Source organism: Macrobrachium rosenbergii, chromosome 22 (assembly GCF_040412425.1).
Source record: "Macrobrachium rosenbergii isolate ZJJX-2024 chromosome 22, ASM4041242v1, whole genome shotgun sequence".
NCBI classification, from domain to species: domain Eukaryota; kingdom Metazoa; phylum Arthropoda; class Malacostraca; order Decapoda; family Palaemonidae; genus Macrobrachium; species Macrobrachium rosenbergii.
Window position 1 is genome coordinate 11,767,656 of NC_089762.1, and position 22,380 is coordinate 11,790,035.

The window sequence follows — 22,380 nt, forward strand, 5'->3', positions numbered from 1 at the left end:
TGTATGACGCGCAAGAGGTCCTTGACCCGTTTATGTTTTTGAATTTGTGAGCATAGCGAATGACAAAGAAATTTCAATCCTGTTTGTTTGACTTATTCACAGGCCTATATCAAACATAAAGAATTATGGACGTTCAGGGTGTACTGTAAAAAAAAAAAAGGGGGGTGGGGGCCGGTTGGGGAGAAGGAGTTATTTAGTCACTCTCAATCTTTCCTCTGCACTTAAAGGTCGAAAGTCATTTCTGCTACACCGATAAACTGCTCTGTCGCTTAGCCATGAATCATCTTTCGCTCTCCGGAAAACGGCTTGTGGAAGATTTTAGCAGGTGTTGATAGGAGTGAGTCATAACCAGGGGAGACGGGGTAAGCGTTGTGAAGAAAAGCCTTTGAACGATGTACTTCTAGCGCTGCAACTGTTATGTGTAACTTTGACATATTTTGTCAAAGACCCTTATTATTGAGAGCGTTATAGACTTACGCATTTTTTATGCGATTTTGGAAGCCTGTGATAATGCCATGAAGTTAAACAGCGCCTCGTAAATTGAGTGATTTTACGTTCCTCGACCTGTAAATCTTTGTTTGTGGTTTTTAGAGGAATTATTATGCTGATTTTAATTTTTTTTTCAAATGACAAGACCAATAGAACATTTTTTTTTCCAGGAAAAGGTTTTGTTAAATTCACGTTGAGCTTTAGAAGATCGTCGGTGCTCTTTCGTTGGCGCTCTATTTCAACAACTACGGATTTGCTTGCTAAAAAGAAGCACTTTCCTTTATTCTGTTATCATTAATCGAATCGGATTTTTCTGTCGTTAGCCACCCTTACATCAAAAATGCATGATTCTCAGACAACGATTCTTTTAACAATCCTTTAGTGAGAGTTATTTATTATTTTATTATTATCATTTGCACAAGGCGCTTTGATTGTCATTATTTTATTCAGAAGTGATTCTTACCACAATTTATAATAAAACGAATTATTATTGATTCCGTAAATATAAAATTTGTGTACAATTCTTAAAGTAAAAAGTAATCGTTATTAATATAAAGAAGCATACTGATAACCTTTATTTCTGTAAAGAGTAATAGTTATTTATTTTTGCAAACAATCCTGCGTTATGATATAGCGGCTCTTGATAACTAGACGGCAGTTTTCTTTGGCTGGGAAAGGATTCCTTGATCAAAGAGAGCTGCAGGGGTTGGCAGGACAGTGTCTTTCATTACAGGAAAGGTGGCTTGTGCTTCAGAAGGGGAATTCTAGGTATTCACTGTGGCTGCCGTGTTGATTTAGAAGAGATGTCCCGAATCCTGGATAATTAATTATTGTTGGTAAAGGTCAAAATGCTGGGTATCTTACATCCCTATTTGCAGTATTCTAAAGTTGCTTCAGGTGAAATTGTTTCAAGATTTTTTTTTTTTATGTTTCGTTTTTCATAAAGTAACTGCCAAATTATAACCTGTCACCAATCTAACAATTAGTTTTCATGTATCCTGTATTTCAGATAACAATTGTTATTCATACATCCTGTATTTCAGATAACTGGTGTTAAAGCGTTCTGCATGTCAGAGGGCAATTAGTATTCAGACGTTCTGTATTTCAGATAGTAATTGGCGTTCAAGCATCTTGTATTTCAGATAGTAATTGGCGTTCAAGCATCCTGTATTTCAGATAGTAATTGGCGTTCAAGCGTCTTGTGTTTCAGATAGTAATTGGTGTTCAAGCATCCTGTATTTCAGATAGTAATTGGTGTTCAAGCATCCTGTATTTCAGATAGTAATTGGTGTTCAAGCATCCTGTATTTCAGATAGTAATTGGTGTTCAAGCATCCTGTATTTCAGATAGTAATTGGTGTTCAAGCATCCTGTATTTCAGATAGTAATTGGTGTTCAAGCATCCTGGGAAAGGATTCCTTGATCAAAGAGAGCTGCAGGGGTTGGCAGGACAGTGTCTTTCATTATAGAGAAGGTGGCTTGTGTTCAAGCATCCTGTATTTCAGATAGTAACTGGTATTCAATCGGCCTGTACGACAGATAGCAGATGGTGTTCAGGCGTCCTGTATTTCAGATGGCAAATGGTATTCAGGCTTCCTATATTTCAGATGGCAGTTGGTATTCAAGCGTCAGGTATTCCAGTGTCCAGCATTTCAGATAGTAACTGGTAATCAAGCATCCCTTATTAAAGATAGCAATTGGTGTTCAAGCATCCTGTATATGAGATGGCACCTGGTATTGAATAATCCTGTATTGCAGATAGTAATTGGTATTCATGTGTCCTGTGTTTTAAACTGCAATTGGTATTCATGTGTCATGTACTGTACTTCTGTTTGCAGTTGGAATTCAAGCGTCCTATATTTCAGACAGCAGTTGGTATTCATGAGTCCTATATTTCTGAATTGAGAATTATACTTGAAAGAAAGAGGGAACCTCGAAATCTGGTTAACACCTGGTGTACAATATTTAGGTAGTAATTGGTATGGAAACGTCTTGTATTTCAGTCATGAATTGGTATTCAGGCTTCTTGTATTTGAGACAGCATTTGGTATTCAAGCATCTTGTACGTCAGATAGGAACTGACAATCATGCATCCTGTATCTGAGATAGCAATTGGTTTTCAAGCCTTCTGTGTTTCAGACAGAAACTGGTATTCATGCTTCTTGTATTTCTGATTGCAGTTGGTGTTCAGGCGTTTGTATTTCAGACAGCAGTTAGTGTTCATGTGTCCTGTATTTCAGATATCAGCTGGTATTCAAGCGTCTCCTATGTTTCTGATAGCAATAAGTATTCGAACGTTATGCATCCTTTTTTCAGAGAGCAGTTGGTATTCATGCGACCTGTATTCCACAAAGCAATTGTTATTCATGCGCCATATATATTAGATAACGATTGCCACTCGGAAGGAGTTCAATGCTTACTAATATTTTGTTTCGGGTATCTTGAATTTTAGATGAACATTGGTGCTCAGGACGTTGTTTAGATTAACAGGCAATTCTAGCTTGTCACACGGCGATTCATATTGTATAAGAAGGTAATGTTTCAGTTTAATTTCTCATCGTCGGTTTTCACTTCATCATCTGCAGTCTGTCGTTATGGCAACATCCTGAATATCTAAAGATAGTTTAACATTTTGGAGAATATAAATTTTTTGTTTATTTTCAAGTTATGTTGGGGTGGTATATGTTGGCGTGGTATTATTCGAATACATAGAATAACTAGGACAGAGAAGTTTTACTCGTCTAGAAACTTTCTTGGAAAGTTTCCCTTCTTTTTTTTCTGAATATCTCAGTTTTATTGCTCAAGTTTTTCACATGTAAAATGTAGAGACACACAAGGTTGTAATGGAAATTTTTTTTATTGTTAAAGAATTTTGTAAGTAGTGTTTTTAAGGTATTTACCCGAGACTGTTATTTGTTTTGTGATATCTGGTTGACTTGAATACTGCGGCAAAGGAAGTTCGAGGACGAAAGTGAATATTCATCCTTTTTTTTTTTAGTATTTGTTTCTCTGTCTGTGGACACTATATGAAAAAGTTAAGGATGGATTTCAATAAAATTTTGTGGAGTGACTGGCCACGCCAAGGAAGATTTTATTAGCCAGAGAGATGGGTCCTTATCTGGATGAAATCAAGGTTTTCTTTTATTCATTATTTTGCTGAGATAAGACTTCTGAGGGCTTCTTGTCTCTTGCATGATGGATGGACGTGCTTTTGGTTCGGTTTTTGGGGCGGTGCGCCGTTTCGTATGTAAGGATGTAGATGTTTAGAATGTTCAAAGATCTTTGGCATCTATCTACCCATCAGAAAAGTGAGATGACACATAGAAAAGAGATTAGATAATATCGATGCTTTTGTTTTCATTTGAAATCCCTGAATTAAATTGTATAATTCTGTACTTCATACAATGCAATGTACAGTATGGAGTGTGCTATACAGTCAGACAGTTATGATTATTATGACAAATAAAGATAAGCCGCGCTTTTTTTACTCGTCCTTTAGATTAATTGATATTGAATTTAACGATTTTAGTTCTATGACCAACTTTTTCCTGTATGTAACATTTCCCTCACGTTTGGAAATGTTTTCCTCATACACCATATCATTTCAGCTTTATTATTCCATTTCTAAGATTTCTTAGGCAAGCTGCCCTGTTGATTCAGTGAGAAATTTCCTTTTTAAGTACATTCAGAAAATCTTTTAAGGTTTGGAGTGTTGTGCATCATTTGTATGTGTCCCAAAGAGACTTCTTTTTGTACATCGGATTTTATGAATTGCCGTTAAAAGTATAGTGCTCAGTAAACTTCCCTCTCTCTCTCTCTCTCTCTCTCTCTCTCTCTCTCTCTCTCTCTCTCTCTCTCTTAACACACACACACACACACACATATATATATATATATATATATATATATATATATATATATATATATATATATATTGTGTGTGTGTTGTGTATGTATGTATGTATATAGTCTGTGTATGTATGTATGTGTGCACACACACACACATACACACACACACACACACACTATCGTAAGCGCATTTTCTAATGTAATCAGATCTCGACCTTCCGTTTTCCAGGAAATTGTCAACGTGTGACATAAGGTCTCGTTGCGCGATAAGAAGCCATGGTTGGTCCTTTGCCGAGACTTATTTTATGGCGGAGGTTGGGCCTCGGGGATTATTGGGAGCAGAGCCTTGAAAAATTGAGACAAGAGAAGAAAGAAATGGTTTTTCCCCCCCTTCATAATTTATTGCCATTGGATTGCAGAACTGTTTGTATGGGAAGACAACATACAAGAGTCCTGGTTAATAGTGTTTGGTGTTATGATTTTATGTAGCTTCTCCATATAATAACTCTATAAGTGCGTTTCATTAGGTATGAATAGGTATCAGGCAAAGATGACATTTTAAATCATAATTAGGAATCACATATAATATGTTTTGGATACTCAAGTATTTAGTTGTATTGTTTTTTAACGTAATGAAACGTAGCATAGAATACTGTATTTTATCTTTATTTTTGTCCCTCATGTTATGAATGAGTTAATCATCACGCATACATGTGTTAGCTTTTGTTGGGAAAGTTCTATAAAAGTCACAAGATCGTTTCTCTGATAGATTGTAGCCTTTGCATGTGCCATTTTCGTCTCTCCTCATCTTTTTATTGTTAAATACGTCTTGTTTTCCGATCAGCGATTAGTATGCAGTGCTGAAATGAGAATAAATTTCATAGAATATCAGTATTCCCAAGCATTATTGACCTGGTTTCATATTTCTTTTATGAAGTAACTAAATATGTTGGATAATAGTAAGAATTAAGAGCATTTCTTAGTAGTTCAGATAGGCATACAGTCGTTTTCAATGAAAAATCCACTTTTGTTCCAGGAAAAAGAGATTTTATGCACTCAACATAAAAGTCAAAAAAAAAAAAAAGAAGAAGCAAACCATTCCAATTTTCGCTTGTTTCTGGGGTGGGGGAGGGGCGGTGATTAACAGGTTGGTGCATGGGCATGGTTGGAGCTTTGAAACCTTTGATCCCCATCTTGATTTTGTTGTATTCCGGTTTCGAATGTATCGAGAGAGGACGAAAATGAGAATAAGTAATGCGACCATTCGCAGTGTCCCCGGAAGCTGAATGACAACTGTAATGGCAATGCCCACTTTTAAAGATACACATACAACACAGCAGCTCTTACTGGGCCATTTGGGAGGGAACTGTTTTTCTTAAAGGATGCAGGGAAAAACCAACTCTAAAAGGTAACTGTTCGATCACGTTACCAAACTAAGAACATATGCGCGTGTGTGTGCGTTTCACGTGAGCCGACGGCGCCATCTTTCTTCTAGATTTTTTCCTTGAGGTTTTTACCTGTCTCGCTGATTTCAGTTCTTTTTCTGTTTACTTGTCTCTGGAACCGTGATACTTTCAGACACCGGTACTTGTGACTGATAATGCTCTATTGTTTTATTGTTCATTGTTCATGAAAGCACACTTTTAGCGACTTGCGCAAAATCCTGTGCTACCTTCCAAAAAGACCTGAGTTACTTGGTTTTATTGGAGCTGGTAATGAGCATCAAAGGTTGTATTCGGTACTGATGGAGATTTGGTTACCTATGCATCTTTGTTTTTATTAACTTTAATAATCACTGAGAAAGGAATTCATCTCCAGTTATTATGTGTGTATTGTTGTGTAATGTTGCCAAGTATGACTAAGATTGTCGCATGTGACGCAGAATCTCCTTAATTTTCTAGTGTCACTGAATGTTAATGTAACAGACTTGATATCAGGAAGAACTCCGGCTGACATAAATTAATACGAGGTTTTTTAGGATGCAAATGAAAGCTGTTTCTGAATCTTCCTCGAATGTGATATTTTCGGGTTGGGAAGAAGCAGCTGCTCTAGTGATTAGTTGAGATCTGTCATTCAACGAAATTGTTTCAGTTGCTGAAGTAGATGTTCATTTTCTTCTCTTTTTTCGTTTGAAGAGTGAATGACTTACCATAGTTGAATGGTAGCTGTGATTTTTTTTGTACTATACTATGAGAGAGAGAGAGAGAGAGAGAGAGAGAGAGAGAGAGAGAGAGAGAGAGAGAGCAGCCAGGGAATAATCAGGTGCTCTTATGATTTTCTACATGATTCGTGAAACCGAAATCGTCAGTCAACTTGAATCACATGTGAGTTTTCCTTCCCTTCCCACTACTCTATAATAAACTATAACCTATACAAATGCAACTTGGTTCACTGAGTGCAGATTGCTGAAACTATCCGGTTCAACGCCTTTAATAATTTGAAATGCTTTATTTCAGGGAGAAAGTCCTTCTGAAATGGAGTTTGATAGCACGTATTGATTGCAGCATTTGTGGCTTCCGTTGAATTGGGAAATGCGTGGAAGTGTGTGGGTGGATGTGGGAGGCTATGATCATTTCGGGGCAAGTAGGGCGGTGTTGGGGTTTGGGTGAGGGCTGAGATGGGGGTTGGGGACCTATGAGTCCCTCCTCCTCCGACCACCCCAGGGGAGAGAGAGAGAGAGAGAGAGAGAGAGAGAGAGAGAGAGAGAGAGAGAGAGAGAGAGATCGTTCGGTAAAGAGTGCGGGTGGAGATGAAAGTGGTGCTAAACACTGCCCTGCCAGGCGTACGTTCATGAAACTCTCTCTCTCTCTCTCTCTCTCTCTCCAGTGGATGAGACGGAGCTAGTTCATCGACCCAAGACAGCACCGAAATATCTCATCTGTGGCACTCACCCTTTTCATTTCTCTTTCCATAGTCCGTAACACTCGATCAGTTGGCTTCGTTTATGATGCTTTCAGGTGTTATTTGTGTTTTAGATTTGGATAACATAAATCTTAGCATTTGTGGCTCATGACGCATTCCGTTTGTCGCGGTTTTTTGTTTTGTTTTGTTTATGTCACTGCACTTATCCCTTTTGTTGCCATTTGTGACTAAAGGGACCAAGAAAATAGACGTTTCATTCAGTGGAATATTTTCTTTTTTGAGTTAATGGCACGGTTATTTTAAATTTCTTTGTAAATAAAAAAATTTTTTTTTTTTTTTTACAAATTACATGGATGCAAACATGCGTGTACGTTTGATGGACGGTTTTAATAAAGAAGAAATAAAAAAGGAGGAAGGAGCGGTTGAAATCATAGTAACAGTCGGGAATTTAGAGAACTGTAAATTTGATGCTTTGTTAGGTGTGTGTGTGTTTTTGCAAGAAACGTGGCTTTAACCACAATGTTGCCTAAGTATAGCTTGATGGCCATTTACTATGTGAAAAAAAAGAGGATAAATTGACCAAACTTTTGCCTCAGTTTGGTTAAAAACTATTTTTTTTTTTATGAAATTTGTGTTTTCCCAAAATTCGAGGGAAGCTGAATGACAGTGCTTTGCGTGTTGAGGAAAGGTTTGAAGTGAAAACAAAACTGGTTTTGCCATCTATTAATTTTCAGGTCAGACTGTTGATTCTTGTGTTTTTGGGAAAATTATTTATGTTTACCACCCGTCGGAAATACATGAATCTGAAAATTACTTATATTTTAACAAAAACTTGGCATAAAGATGGGAAAGGTTAGATCAGACTGGAAAATGGCTAACTCCTCTGAAAGTAGACACATTTTGGGTGGTCTCTCTCTCCCTCCCCAGTGCTTAAAATGGGGACCAACCAGCTTTAATCTTAAAATGAATGGACTAGTATACAAAGAAGGTACTTGTATAGACAGTATACTGTTTCTGATAGTGTTCTATGACTTGGACCATGTCAGCTGCTGTTCCCTATTGCCTGCTCAGTGAGTGGAACAACTGCAACACCATCATGTTCTTTATCACTGCTGATATGCTGCGTGCGCTCTAACGGTGCTTGTGTATGACTATTGTCATCCATTTGAATAACACACAAGTACACACAATAATACGCCAACGTCCCATTGATGCACATTTCGAGAACTGCTGTGGCGTGGGGCCTTGACCTCAAAAATTTGAAGTTAATTATTTTAGCTCTGGCTGTTTTTAGAATATTTGCCCAGGTTATATTTTTTTATATTCTTAGAGTCATCAGCATGATCAATTTTCCGCGAAACATGAAAAAATAAAGATTTTGGCCACTAAATATTAAATTTCAGAATTAATATCATCTCTGGTGTTTACTTTGTTTATATTCTATATACAAGGTGTTTTAATCTGCTATATTATAAGTTATTTTGGGTAAAATTTAAATTTTTCAGAAAAAACCGGATTAGGGGACCAACAATAAAGGCCGAAATAGCAATATGTGAGTGAAGTAAATGTATTTAAGTACATTGGTGATGAAATAGATACGATTAGAAATACAGGCAAAAAATTGAAGCATCCTAACTATGTATTAGACAGCGCATTAGAAACGGCAAAAAAGACTCTATCAAAACAAAGAAGAAATTTACAAAACAAAAAATTTGCTATATCAAAACAAAGAAGGAATTTACAAAACAAAAATTTGCTTGCACCACTATATAATAATATTAAAGATGTCCCCATCTTCCTAAGAATTTTGGAGTTAATGTAGCATTTAAGAACAATAAACCAATGAAGCGTGTACTTATAACGAACTCTCCAGACAATACTAAAGGAGAATATAAAAAAATAGCACGCAGGCCTTGCGATAACTTAAATTGGTCAAACTGGAAAAGCACTGGAAAAGAGAATAAAACAGCATAAAAATGTGTAAGAAGTAAGTGCACAGGTGGACAGTGGAATTTTTGTACGTGTTAGTGAGAACAATCATACAATCAACTGCAGGGCAGGGACAAAAAACAGCTTATTCTAATAATACGCTGGATGGAAACATCGTGGAGTCTAGCTTTATTTCAAATAGTTATTGTCATAGCATGAATATCAGTCCAGGCATGCATAAACTTGATTCTGTAAATTTAAAGAGAAATTTGTAAAATGTTTAAATTAAAAGGGAGGTAGTAGATATGTATGGAAAAAGGAATAATTATATTTGTAAACATAGTACCAGACCGCAGCACCGATGAGTTTTAACTTACCTTCTCTTTGACACCTGTCAGGTGTGGATTTTTAAACTCCAGGCCTTTATACACTCCAGGCCTTTATACACTGTAGTGTCCCCCTTAGCATAGACATTGTGGTTTCTACCACTGTGTGTAAGTCCTTCGTCAGTGGCTTAGAAATAAAGTCGAAACAGTTTAGGACCTACACCCAGTCTCTTATTTCTTCACCAGTGGTGGTGTGATATATATATATATATATATATATATATATATATATATATATATATATATATATATATATATATATATATATATATATATATATATATATACATATATACATATATGTATATATATGTATATATATGTGTATATATATGTATATATATAGACACACACATATATATAGAATATATATATATACATACATACATACATACATATATACACACACACACACACACACACTGCTCAGAAAATTAAAGGTAGCATGAACTGAAACAGACTTTAAACAATTGTATATTTATTCTAACAGGGTGGATGATATGACATAACCAGGATAATTATTCAAGAATGAAAAAATTAAATTTTTTTAATCAGTTGCTTCAACTAACAAACAAAATGATTTTCCTTTTAATAAGAAAAATGTGGACTAATTTTACTGCAAAAATTGGTAGCAAATTAAATAACCTTGCTTCTGATCAGCCGATGGATCGTGTCCTGGGGCAGGTTGTTCCATTCCTCGGCAAGGGCCTGTGCAAGCTCCTTGACATGTTGTGGGGGTTTAGGCGGCCTGAAACTCTTCTGTACGTTAAATCCCATGCGTGTTCAATTGGATTGAGGTCTGGCAACAGAGCTGGCCATCCCATCACTTCGATTCCTTGTCGATTCAAATTAACCTGTATCACTCTGGCAGTGTGAGGACCAGCATTATCGTGCATCAGCATGAAGTTATCATCACGATATCTTACGGCCGTTAAAAATCCTCCATTAATCACATGCAAGTCCGTGCGTCCCTCAAGAAGATTCCACCCCAAACCATTAAAGATTCTCCACCGTACCTGTCATACTGGATACTGTTGCATGCAGCATATCGTTCACCCAGGTGTCTCATCATAGACATAGAGAGGAGAGATTAGACAGTCAAGTGACTGTCGCGTGTAAGTAGGGCGCCATTGCTATGTGTTGATTCCCAGAAATGGCAGCAGCAGTGACTGCACAGACCAGCAGCAACAGGGTCACCTCTGGCACAGTGGTAGGCCATCAACTGTGTTACATACAGAAACGGGTTCACAAAATAACAGGGGATGACATTTCACAAGTTAGTGACATATTTTCATTCATGAAAATCTTTATAATTGTATTGAAACAACCTCAAACAAGTACACATGTGTTAGATCACCGTCAGCTTGTAGTCAACTACACGCCTGCTTTTTGAGCTAATAAAATAACGAATGTTGTAATAAGCTTTTTATTAAAGCCTGTTTGACATTAAATTCATATAGCCCAATAAATTAGCATGTACAGTAGGGTTACCATCAGTCCATATAACCATGGCTAAGTCTGACAATTTTCCCTACTTCTAGGACTACAATGTACATAGTATCATAAGGCCTAACCCTAGGCCTGCTGCAGTTTCAAGTGTTTATAGAGTGTTATAATGTTAATTACCATGTTATCAATAAGTTCTCAAACCTCCTGGTATGCAGAGGACCCAGCCAGAACACCTAAAGGTAGTAGTCTTCAATTTTACCATTATTATTTTTACTCGAAAGGATATATACTTCAAATCCATACTACATTTTATAGCTGTGAAAGTAAACTTTGCCAACCAGGATTGATCATCAAATAACCAAAAGCGTACCATAGTCTAACTTAAGCTTAGCAAAGATAGCCTAACTTGGCATAACCTTCAGGGATGCTGATTTTTCTATCTCTCCCTCTCCGCAGACTATGAAATACAGCTCATGTCTTGGCTAGCTACGAAAGTCTAAGTTATTCTCACAGGCTAGCCTAACTTAAGACTGTACAGTGTAAATAAGTGTGTTGAATTACAGGTTATTATGACTGTGACATGTTACATAGCGTTATATATGTACCCCTTGGTAACAATTGCACTTGGTAACAATTGCACTTGTAAAAATAGCTCCTATGTTATGGTTCAGATACTTTGATCTGGTTCTGTACAGTACATACACTGTACTCTCCCCTAAATCACAACTATATGATATGAATTAATGCAGATTGTAATTGCATGTATACTGTAATTAAATAAATAGTTTCTCTTATAAGATCTGTGAGTAGCCTCGTAGGTTCAAATATGCCTGTTGTTAATAACATGTGACATGTGAGATTCAGGCTGATTTTTTAAGATTTCCTGCCAAGAACAAAGAGCGAGACTGCTGCCTTACTTGGGTTAGAAACTGCACAAGGGATAAAGAGCCAAACGATGGATCATGCATATGCAGGTAGCATTCTCTGCCAAAGTACACTTTCAAACCTCCTGGTATGCATGAGCTTAAGGTTTTGCAACAGACTTTGAAGTCCAGAATATGTTAAGAGGCAACAATGTGGCTACCAAAGCAGTTTTAGCCTAATAAGAATTAACCAGAAGGGGTAAGCCGGCATATGTACTGGCAACGGCAAGATTTATACAGCCCTGCAAACTACAATATTAATTGTATCCCTATTAAAGTATCAGGTACAGTAAATTTTAAAATCCTATAAAATGATTGTACATACTATTGAATATTGGCTATTAGGTATCAGGCTATTATTCCTAGGCTATTAATGGTACTATTATGCCTATGGATGAAGATTATATGGGATGACAGCGTTGGAGATGACAATTATTTTAGCATACCGTTGTCAAATTTTACTGGCTGTCAGTTTGACCCATGAATAAAGAGCGATAATAATTAGTTCTGTCAATAGAGAGTAAAACTTTAAATTTATGGTGGCAAGAAAGGCCCATAACGTCATCAAATTGGTGAACTTTATTACTCAAGTGTATAAAAGCTACAGCAGACAGTAAATATATTTATTTCTGCATGTACTGCACATTGTCCTTGGTAAATGCTGCAAAGATCATTTAGCAAACCTTAAAGTCTGCTGAGAAAATTGGCTGTCAATGCAGCATGATCATAATGTTGTAACGTCGCCATATCTGCAAAACTTTATGGCTTAACTGTAGAAAATATATGCCAGCAAAATTCAGTATTTTTATTTCTGCATACAGTACACATTGTATTAGTAAATGGTGCATAAATTATTTGACAGTTTTGAAGGACTGCCGAGAAAACAAGTTTTAAAGAGTGCAGGGTTTCACATTAGATTGCATGAGTTGCGGCATTTTTTACATAAGAATCAACACAGCAATTGTGCCAGGCAGTGCACGTCACAAACCAGCTGGCTATCATAGGCTGTCCAGTCTCTCCCTCTATATCTATGGTCTCCACACTCTAACACGTCGGTCACAAGTAGAAACGTGGTATCTGCTCTCATCAGTAAAGAGAACAGACCACCAACTGCCAATTCTGGTAATCATGTGCCAGTGCCAGAGAGGATGCTCCAGGTGATGGGCATCCAGGTGAGGCCATCTTCATGCAACCTGTTCCTCACTGTCTGATCTCTAATACGCCTATGAGTAGCCTGATGGAATGCCATTTGGATGCTCCTAGCAGTTGATTGAAGGTTTTGTAGAGCTAGCATACGCAGATATCGATCCTGATGAGGGGTTGTGCATCGCCTGCGACCCTGTCCAGGAAGGCTGAAGGCTGCCATACCTTCCTGTCTCTTGATGCCTCAACCATAGCCTAGCAACAACACTTCTGGACACACTCAGTCTGTTGGCTGCATTCCCTTGTAAAAGACCATCCTCCAACATTTGGACAGCTCTTGCTACCTCCGGTTCCTCTAGGTACCGCCTAGCACATTCTACAAGCATGGCAGGGAAAACATCAATAGGAAGATGAAGAAGAAACTCATTGTGGCAGTCAGTCTGAGAGTACACTGTATGGGCTGCAGCCTAAAGCTAGATATCATTGAGGTTTTCTAGTTCAAAACAAAGGTAAGGAAGGAGCTGAAAACACTTGGAGTCATAAAGAAAACAAGGATCTTGAAAGCAGTAGCAGTATTTCCTAGATTGCTGTCATTTACTCTATATAACAAAAATTAAAAAGAGCTCCCTTCAATTTTTTGAGCAGTGTATATATATATATATATATATATATATATATATATATATATATATATATATATATATATATATATATATATATATATACTGTTTCCATATATACAGTATGTATATATATATATATATATATATATATATATATATATATATATATATATATATATATATATACATATATACTGTTTATATAGAAACACCAGAGGGAAGAAATGAAACATGGTTCCAAATCCCGACCGGTGTCGACTTTATTGCAACTAAGCCATCTCCAGAGGACTGATGCAAATAATATATATGCTAGCAGGGCAGTATATACGAACATACTAACGATTGGAAAACAAGTATTTGCTCCTGACAGATGTTTGTAGGCTTGTCCTACCCTCGTTAATGATAGGTCATCTCTCACCTGTGGTGCTTGATATAAAAAAAATCATGAGTAAGTGATTATAAGCACAGACACACACACACACACACACGCACACACATTATATATATATATATATATAAATATATATATTATATATATATATGTATATATATATATATATATATATATATATATGTATATATATATATGTATATATATAACTGTTTATAATATATATTATATATGCGTTTATATATATTGTTTCATATTAGCTTAGCTTTATTTATGTAACGTTTTGGAGACCAGCACCATTTTCAAGCGAAAATTATAATAAAAAGAATTAGCTAAAACTACACAATTGCATTAAAAAGCAAATTAAAAGAACACTGGAATAACGAAAGCATATCCGATGTTTACGCAATGTATTGAAAGGCGGAGGTATATAGTTTGGTTGTTCAGTTTTGGAACAACCATTTTTATCATGAGTAATTCGAAGACCGGTAGCTGTTGTGGAGAAGAAGCTTTTGTAAGAATTTTGAAGTGTTTATATTCAATATCATTCTTAAACCTCTGCATGGTCTCGGATGCTGGAAAATTCAGATGGTAATTTAACAACGGTAAGAAAACCCACCCCCTCATGGTAGTCTATTCAGACCTTGAGAAGTCTTCTTGAAGCTCCGATATATTTTCCTAGATCACATCTAGGACAAGTATAAAAATAGACAATGTTAGATGACATGAAGGTTTCAGCTTGTTTTTATACTTAAAAATAGATCCAATTTCAGTGGGATTGTTGTAATCAGCTGACCTTTTATGGCCAGACAATAATTTATAATGATTTGTTCCATTTGGGTAAGAAATTTTGAATTAGGTAAAAATGGAACATTGGCATAGAAAGGCATCCTAGGTACAGTCTGAATAGTATTGTTAGGTAAAAACTTTACCTTCATAAATTTGTGAAGGCATTTAAAAAATAAACTACTGGGATAACAATTGTCAGTAAAATGTTTCTTTGTGGAACTCAGATCATCCAGAAGAAAAGGAAAAGGCTCTGTGGCAAAGAGTTGAAAAAGGTTTTGCTTTGTAAGAAAAATGACAAAAATTATAAAACTTTGTGCCTAAACCGATGAATGTCTACTTCCTGAAAACTGAACTAATATGAAACGGACATCTACATTGAAACCCTTTCCCGTGAGTATAGTAAACTGGAATATTTGGTCATTTTGAAGACAAGCATTTTACTTTCGAATACCGACCTGTAGGAAAATTTTTGTTAAAACATAATAATAACGATGTCAATTTTAGTGCGCACATAGCAATTTCATCAGATATGCGATAAATCTGCGCAAAAGTACTGGTGCAGTTTCGTAAAATTATAAAGGAACGTTGTTTTGTTTTTTTTGATAATCCCCACAAAGTCTTTATTCAAAAGAATCAGAATGTAGAACACGATGTAAAATATGGTCAAAGAATGATTGTATAGTAGTTCAGTGGGATCTATTTCTTATTAAAAATGCTGTAACATGCGGAAGTGTACAGTACAATTAGCATTAAGATTATGTAGTAGGGTATCCCATGTAAGAAAGAGCATCCCTTCGAAGCAAGCAAGGCGCACCAAGGCGATATTCAGACTTGAAGTTACTATTGGACCAAATCGAGGGAGTCCTCGGTAAAGGGCTCAGATCGTTCCTGAAAGTTGGCGTTCGTTCAACTTTGTACGTATTCGTAGTTAATTTAATTTGAAGATCAACAAGAACATTTTAGACAATGAGGGTAAATTATAGAAATTTAGTAAAGTAGTGATTCTTATGGTAGGGAAGCATGGTTTTGAGAAATATATCTCTAAGCGATTTTGCACTAGACACACATTTGCTATTTGGTGATTTTGTGGACGATATATTAGTATATTTCAAAACGGTGTGTGCGTGTATGAGAGAGAGAGAGAGAGAGAGAGAGAGAGAGAGAGAGAGAGAGAGTCAAATAGGAAACACTCACATGTTACACCTTGAACGAGGGAGAAAAGGGGGGCGGGATCTGGGTAATCGTTTGTTTGTTTTTGTTGCACAGAGAGAGAGAGAGAGAGAGAGAGAGAGAGAGAGAGAGAGAGAGAGAGAGAGAGAGAGAGATGAAAATCTTTTTTATTTTCTTCGTATATTACACATGACCGCACACGGAAGAATAAACACAAATCGTCGGCGATTGTAAAGGAGACTCAAGAAAAGAAAAGCTGTTGCACATTACGTCTCTTTTGCATATGGCGATCGATGATCTGTAGGAGGTACTTCGGAAATCTGGGAATTGGTGACGGGGCCAGTTGGGGTCTTGGGGTTAGGTGGGTGGGAGGGGGGAAAAAGGTGGTCGTTAAGACGAGAGAGAGAGAGAGAGAGAGAGAGAGAGAGAGAGAGAGAGAGAGAGAGAGAGAGAGAAGAGGAGGAGGAGGAGGAGGAGGAGGATTCTTGAAAAGGAAGAGGAAAACTGTTGAGGAAACAGGAACGAGAAATGGATGTTTTTTGTGTTTTTACAAAAGATTCGAAGTGTAATATAATATTTTTTCTTGATCTCCGCGTGCAGAAAATTTCTTCAACTCGCTCAGATGTTTTGTAAGATTATTTTCACTTTTTGTACCGATCCTTCACGGATGAATGGTCTTTCCTTTTTTTTTCTGTCTTTCAGAGACATACATATGGAGCCCGTAGGCTGATGCGTCAATGGAAAAAGAAAGAGTGTGTGTGTGTAATGTTCACTCAATATGTAATGTATATTTAAACTGAAGCGATGATTACTGCGTTTTTTTTCAAATTTCGCTGTCGGTTTTGCTGTGAGATTAATAATAAAATCAGCTGAAAAGTGGTATTCAGCGTACATACAGATCAAATGCAATAAGCCAGCTGAACTGATGAAATGATTTTATTTTCCCTGAATGCAATTTCTTCTTTATAAGTGAGAAGTGCAAGGAATCAAATTCACTTGACTGGGAAAAAGGAATGTCATAACAGACATGGTTGTTGATGGAAATGTTCAAGCAGATCAAACCAAGTTTTCATTAATTTTGTACAATTGATTATGTTCAGTTCAGTAGATATGGAAGCAACTGAATATATATTACTATATGTTAAATTATTATTTTTACTGTTATGTAGATACGAGCTAAAGTTCACAAAAAAGTAGCCTATTGCTGAAGTACTGGTGGCCTGTGGCACATAACATCCAGAGTAAATGCTTCCACCGAAGCCTGATTTTGACGACGCAAATTTGCTCACGTTAGTAATGAAGATTTTTTTTTCTGTACGGTTGTGATTAAGACAGATCCTACTAAATTTGCCTTTCATTCCTTTCTTGGTTCTTGAGCTATGACAGAGACACAAGGAGCACGGGAAAGAGATGCCTTCTCTTTTTTATTGACAGCCATAGCAGTGTTGGCAGTGTCCCTAATGCTGTCAGCAATGTTGGTTCGAAAACTTGGCGAAGTAAAATTAGGAACTTATATGTCCCTGGTTGATATTCAGGCATATTATTATACAAGTGATGAAGGTTTTATTGACACATAAGAAATTTATTGGAGACATTTCCTGGCGTTTCATTTGCCAAATATATTTGACACCATAAGTGATACAAATATTGGTTGCCTCTTCCTCTACGTACCAGCTGTCTCTCCCTTGGTCCTCTGGTCTTTATCTCGAGTCGTTGTTTCCTCGTCTGTTACACTCAATCTGAATTTGGCCAGTTTTAGTCAAGTCCAAGACCTCACAAGTACAGTCTCGACTTAAATATTTTTCCTCTGTTATCTCGTTCAGTTTTTCGGTTTGGTTTGATTTGAATACAATTCAGTCGTACTTGTCAACATTTTGCGTGTCTAGATCACTTGAAACTCGTTTCTTAAATATTTTTTATTGTTTATTTTTGTTGTTGTGTGTCCTTCCTGAGTCATTTATAGGTGTCATTTCTGCTTAAAGAAAGTCCCTCCTCTCATTTACTCTCTGTTCTGTGACTTTCTTTCCTGTCGCTGACTTGTTTTTTAACTTTCTTCTGATTATGTTTTTTCCCTCATTTCCATAGTCTTCCGTCTTTCAAGAGGCAAATCTGTTGTTTCATTCTGCATTGAACCACACTTTCTCTAGTTACCTTTCGTCTCTGGTTTCCCTCAAAATAAGGCAGCCCTCTTTCTTTCTAATCCTTATTTCTTGTTTCTCTCCTGGGTAAGAGTCAAATCTTCCTTGTCTCATCGACCTTTATTCATGAAGTGAAAATGACAGTCCTATTACTTCATCGTCTTTATTTGATCTCAGATGTACTGTAAATCAGTATATTTCTACTCTCCTCTGATTAAAACAAAATGCTACAAGTTAAGTATGATTCTTCAACCCTCGAAAAGATTGAATAGCAAAACTTCTGTAAAGACCTTCCAAGTTTAGACTATTTTTTTTTGTGCCTGAAATAATAACCTGTATTAATCTTTTTACCCTTTTTTGAAAGAATTTGTATTAGACGAGAATGTATTGTCCGCTGCGTCACTTCAAAAACAGGAGTCCAGAAAAGTTAAAAGAAAAATAAGGAGTAGCCTCCACTTTTGCACCTGTTACCAGTATCCTCCTTCCTCTGCCGGTAATTGACTCTTCCCCATCCCAAATTCAGGCTCAGTGTGCATATTGTTTGTATAAGGATCAGCCACCAGCTATCCACGTGCTTTAGAAAGATTTGCATGAAGCACGGTGTTTTCCGGTTGGTGGATCATATGCAGAAACTTTTCTGGGGTCTTTACGTTAACATAAGTCATGTTTCAAGAGGGGTAATTGTAGAAGCAACAGCAACTATTGCTTATAGTGCTGGTGTCAGTAGTAACGTCAAGTGCAAACACTGTAACAAAGAGGCAGAATTGAAATTGGAACGGAAATTGTGGCTCATGCCACCCATAGACTTCATTGACGACCTTAATGTCTGCGGGGCTCAGTAGCTTTGTATTTACAGTGAATATATTTTTTTTAATTGCTTCGAACGTTATCATCATGCAGGCTTGAGAACAGGGTAGGACGCTCCGTAGACTATTGGACGGTAAAAACTTGTTCTTGATACTTCGGAATTCAGAGTAAAAAGGTTTTATTGCTGATTTCGTTCGTCTTGCTTGCATGAAACTATAATTATTAGCCTTGTTGACGCTTAGGATTTCTATTAGCATTTACTGTATTTTTGTATCTTGATAATTAGTAATAGGTTAGATTTTGGAACACTTTTTCGAGATGTAATCATGGCATTAGTTTTTCTTTTGTAGTTTCTAAAACTGACATGTTTAGATTTTGTATTACATTTGGTTCATTAAAAGGTGCCCTGTCCTTTTCACAGTTTATCTGTTGACCTTCTATACGGCTTCCGTTGTTTTTCGCTCAGTGAATTTTTCCGTTTCTTTTCTGATATCCTCAGGTCTAGTGTACAGTATGTGGAAAGTTGGGCTTTTGTAAAGGGTATCTTTTTTACAGCTGAAATTGCGCTCTACAGACGTAAGTGCTCTGCGAGCTTTTCAATTTTGTTTGTCTGAAGTATTGATTGTCCCCTTGAGCCGAAAAGATTTAGCGTGTATGATGCTCATTTTACATAATTTTGCTGAAGACATGATGACGTTGTAACTGTGTTCGCTGTTGTTTAATTGTTTTTATTTCGTGCTGGGACCCCCGACCGAAATTGCGCCTTTATTTGATGGGTGATAGATTTGAGCTTGCCTGATTTCGCGCACCGTAGGTTTGATGTGGTTGAATAGGAATTACTCTCCTATTAAATGTACTGTACCAGAATGCTTTACTGTCAAGTTTTTCCTGTTTCCGTTGACTGTTCTCTGTATTTTCTTTTCCAATTTGTCTTTTGTATGTGTACGATGCATTGATAACCTAATGATTGAGAAACTGAAATGTTTGGTAGGTAATATAAACGGTGTGAGTTCTGCACGTAGTCAAACGTCATTTTTCTAAAGTATGAAAGTGAACCTTTCTGGTGTCATGGAGGGCAAGATTCTTTCTCACTATCCTGCTCATTCGGTTGAGAATTCAAGGATGAAATGTAAACTGACGGACATGAGCGTCACGTCCTGTTTGGATGACACCGACATAAGCAAGTAACTCTGCAAGTATGGAGTTTTTGTCGGATTTAGATGACGTTTTTCTTCATTTTGATAGTTTTTTTGAAGTTTTGCTTCTCTTTTTGCCAACGGAATTCTTATGATTTCTCGTTTTTTTATATTTAGGATTTTTACACCAAATTAACCTTATAACTTCCATTTATAAACTCAGAACTCAAGACTGCATGGATTAAATTTCATTTAAGCTGATATTCGTTTTTTCTATGATTCTCATTATAGAGTAATTTGCATGCTCTGCGTTTATGTAGAATGCGTGCACTCCAAATCATTAAGAATAGTAAAGAATGCATTTAAAACAGTCGAATTGATGACTGTATCTGAAATATTATGTAGACAGTTGAAAACTTTTTTTTCAGCTATGTGTTGCAGAAAAATGTTATTCATCCGTTTAACACTGATAGAGATTTTTTTCCTACAGAAGCAAATTGAAATCTAATAAGGTGACAGTCCCTCGGCGACTGGGTGTAGGGCAGTATCGTTACGCATCACGGTTTGACTGACGGTTGACTCCACAACAGGTTCATTCACATCGCAGGCGCTCTTCTTTTTCGTTTGCTGCTGCATCCTTATGCAGCCCAGCTTCTTGTTCAGCGGGTGTCCTTGGAGGCCGAGCACAAAGACGAGATGTTTTATAAAGCTTAATATTGTGAGTCCGAGTCACTATTCAGGGATTAATATCACAATAATTATCGTCATTGTGTGTATTTACGTGTACATGTTTGACTCTTCGCGGAATCCCTGGAATTTCAGTAGATCGCTAGTCCTAGAGATGGAACTGAGTTCCTCTCTGATGTTTCCTCCTGTTCTCACGTATGGGTATCCTACTACATGAGAGCCTGATTCATATGCATGTGTACATATTTTGAATAATAATAATAATAATAATAATAATAATAATAATAATAATAATAATAATAATAATAATAATAATTGCATAACATCTTTGTCTGTGTGGCGGAAATGATTTAAAGTTCGCGAACGCCTGATTCTGCGTGCATGTTGATGCTGAGTGAGAGAAGAAAGTAGCGCACTTGCTCTCTTGCATGACCTCCCAGAGTCAACAACTGAATGAAAAGAATATCTGGCTATTTATACGGAGCTCTTTCCAAGCGAAGGTGGAAAAATTCGCATAATACGTGCATATCAATTTGAGACACACCTGTGAGTTCAGTAAATCAGTGTTGCATTCGAATGATAATTTGTTTCTCATGATATTGTGTATTAAATTGCATTCGGGAGTGAGTAAAATGAAGTAAGAAGTTCTTGGTAGTGTTCTTTGTATACAAGTAAACTTTTTCAAACCCTTCAGTACTGACTTTCAGTGAGTGCGACTAAAGGACGGTCAAGGCATTCTAAGCTTCCCGGAATCAAACTGCACCTCATTTCGTTTGTCTTGACACCTTCATGTGGAGGATTTTCATGGCCAGAAAAACTATACATTATTATCGGACTGATACGATGACAAAACCGCTTAAACAAATTTAACACGAGCGGATAAAAAATGAAATCAATCCTTCCAAGCGTTTTAACTCGGCAGAATGAACAAATTATATATATATATATATATATATATATATATATATATATATATATATATATATATATATATATATATATATATATATATATATATATATATATATATATAAATCATATACAAAGTATGACAGAAAGGCCCAAAATATCGAAAGGAAAATTCAGCAAAAGCGTAAAACCAAAACTACGATGGGAACACTGGTCACGCAAGTGCACAAAGTAAACGCGATATTACATAATTTATAAATGCACAGTACGTGAGGACTCAAGCTCGAACGCTATTGTTGACTTAGGGACAAGTGAAGATGATTTTTATTAATTTATTCTACTCTTGTTACTCACGCTTCATGGAACCAGCTGGCTTATACGAAGACGCCAAAGTTTAGCAGCAAAAAAACAAACTTTTATCGTAATTTGAGAACTCCTAATCAAATACAGTAGTTAGTCTGTATGCTGACTGTAACAATACTGAATTTCACATTTATAAAGTGTGGGGTTAAGGAAAATCAGCAACAGCATAAGTATAGTAACGAAGTTGAATACAAGGCTGAGCAACAGCGTCGGTCAAGGTGGGAACGTTGACGTGAGCTGCATCATGAGCAATAATGCTTGTCGCTGGTACGGTCGGTGGACTGTGTCTGTGGGTCTTGGAGCCTTTCAGAACACTCATCGCTCGAGCGGTTGACATC

At 36.7% G+C, this 22,380-nt stretch overlaps 1 protein-coding gene across 8 annotated transcripts in view; it reads left to right on the plus strand.

The window, feature by feature from the left end:
* norpA (no receptor potential A) overlaps positions 1 to 22,380 on the plus strand; it is a 699,095-nt gene that overhangs the window by 86,539 nt on the left and 590,176 nt on the right. The window lies entirely within an intron of this gene.